Genomic DNA, 2,603 nt, shown 5'->3' with positions numbered 1-2,603 from the left:
CCCCCCCCAGCATTCACTCCTGTCAGTTGAAAGCAAGACTCCATTTTGCAGTAGAGGCTGTGTGCACGTCCATGTGCTGCTTGCCCTCGTGGCCCTCCAACATTTCTTTGTGCCGGGCGACCAGAAAGGCCTCACTGCCTCTCACGTATTTCTTACCTGCGCTGTTTATAAAGAGAGCCCTCCATGTGTAAAGGGCTCGAGTCCTCTTGGTGTGACTTGAAGATAACTTTGGGCAGGGGTGAGTTGCACCCTGGCCCCTGTGCAGTTGCGTAACAGTTTGTTATGTTGCTGTGTTTCACAATAGGTATCCGGTTAGTGCTGCAGGCTGACAGCGAGCGGGTGACCTGTGGGTCTGTTCGATGTGTCCGTGAGATAAGGCAGGAGGGGCAGAGAGAGGTGTAAGGTTGCTGTTATCACGGCGACTTACAGCAACCGCCGCACGGCCGAGGAAGTAGCCTGTTCTGGTGTTTTGCGATGCAGGTTGCGCCGAGGCGTGGTCAAGGCACACCGGTTCGCTGATTGAGTTACTGTTGTTGTTTCAAACTCGAGTGTTATCTGATGAGATGCTTAACAGTTAAAATGGATTTATTGACTACTTTTATGAGTTGTTTTTGGCTGCCGGCTCGCCGCAGGGGGAAGTACAAAGTTGAGCTGGTGGAGGCTGCGTCCACACAAATGTGGGTACATGCAGCTGCACAGTTTGTGTTGTTCTCTGAGCTTGTTGTGCGTCTTCTCACTGGAAGCAATCTCAGCACTGAGCTAAAGACAGTGAAGGATGTGATTCATAGGTGAAGCACAAATGTGCGTACTGGCCAGTGGATACGTGGAGATGAATTATTTAATGTTACAGATTCTATTTTGCTTTTACTTGTTTCTCTTAAAGCTCGACACGTGTTCTTTCTCTGCTGCTGCACTGACGTTTGTCTTACTCGAGTCTCGCCTGGAAGAAAGGATATTTTTCTGCACTCTCTGTTTCTCTGAAGGAGTTACTGCAAACAAGCGTAACGCCACTGCAGATATGGCATCAGATATTTTTACTGTTCAGTCTTTATGTTTTCGGAGGAAGGGAAGTGTGTTCCTGTGATTACAAGTACAAGTTTGACTCGACCTGCAGCGTGAATCTGTAGTAAACGTGGTTCAGTAGTTTACTGGTTTTATAGGCGGCTCTGTGTTATAAGCAGCCACTCTGTTGATGTGTGATTCTGGTCGTAGGTTGAATTGTTGACATGTTTTTCATGCTAACCATTAACCAAATGGTGAGTTAATGGATAGCTCTCACCTGGGGAAATGGCGTGCTCAGGTGAGAAGTCGGTTTCCAATCAATGTACTGCAATAAATCTTCCCTGTTTTGGGATTCAGGGTTCAGTGTTATTGACGTCTTTTTTTTAAATGGTGTGTGCATGTGCGTGCGTTGCGAGGAGGGTTCATGCATTTAGCTGCACGGAGCTCTGAGCCTGATGAGCGACTGAGGGCAGCGTGGTGCGCACAAGCTCGAGCCTGGCTGTGAGACTCACGTTCTCCTAAAGGAAAAGTCTACATTAACCGAAACATTAACAGAGTGAATAATTAGCATGAATTATTACGAGCTTCCTTCATTCTGAGTATGGGGAAGAGTCTTTTGTGCTTTCTTTTTTCTGTCACTAAAGTGTTTAAAGGATTTTTCGTCGTCTGTCAGACGGCTGCCTTTGAATCAGCCGGTGCTGTTTATGTCCACCACCATCTGTTTTTAGGCCGTGATGGCTGCTGTTATGGCTGATACAGTCCATGCATAGTTAAATCGAGGGAGCAAATTAGGATTTTATGTCTCACAACTACTGAGTTTAATGGGCGTGCTCGTGAAATGTAAATGGGTGTGGCAACAGGGCAGAATCTGCGGTCAGCCGCCGTCCTCTGTGTCACCGTGTGACCCAGTAAATCACATCTCTTCCACTTTATACAGCAAGTCTGTTCATGTGAACTAAACACCTGCTCTGGTGGAGAAACATCCACGCTCTGTGCTTATTCCTGGCATTTGTGCTGCAGGCAGTTCAAAGAAACAGGACGTTTAAGGAGAACTGGCTGTGTTTATGAGGCTGGGGTGTAAATATGATGCTATATGGATGGCAAAGCTTTCTTTCCAGTGAATGTGTGCGAGCTGGTTTCTGTCGTGTGACAGCTGTTGGTTTGGAGCCGCAGGTTTGCAAATGGCAGTGTTGTTGTTTTTGTGGCCGCTTTGCCGACCTGGAGTTCGAAACCTGCTTTGTCACGTCAACAACAGAAATACTGTTTTCATCGTTACACCTGTCTTGCATAATCAGAACGACGAAGTGTTTCTTCCTCCTGTAATTTGCCTTTAATGTGTTATTATGTGGAGCGAGAAACTCTCTGCACATCTCTCCCAAAGTTACTGTCTGCTGATGAATTCTCCACTCCTCTGATGCGTGCGCGGATGCGTTTGTCTAAACGTAAGCTTGTGTCGGCACCAGCTGAAGAGTGGACCGTTTCTGTTAACCTCGTGGCTGCTGGGCTCGATCAAACGCTGCTGTACAATAATACTGCTATAGCCAATGAGACTGTGTGTGTGTGTGTGTGTGTGTGTGTGTGTGTGTGTGTGTGTGTGTGTG

The 2,603-nt window shown here is 47.2% G+C and overlaps 1 protein-coding gene across 2 annotated transcripts in view; it reads left to right on the top strand.

Moving 5' to 3' along the window:
• insrb (insulin receptor b) overlaps positions 1-2,603 on the top strand; it is a 70,343-nt gene that overhangs the window by 16,413 nt on the left and 51,327 nt on the right. The window lies entirely within an intron of this gene.

This window comes from Haplochromis burtoni, unplaced genomic scaffold (genome assembly GCF_018398535.1).
Source record: "Haplochromis burtoni strain Fernald_Lab_line unplaced genomic scaffold, NCSU_Asbu1 Contig_133, whole genome shotgun sequence".
Taxonomy (NCBI): domain Eukaryota; kingdom Metazoa; phylum Chordata; class Actinopteri; order Cichliformes; family Cichlidae; genus Haplochromis; species Haplochromis burtoni.
This window is presented reverse-complemented; position numbering and strand designations above follow the sequence as displayed.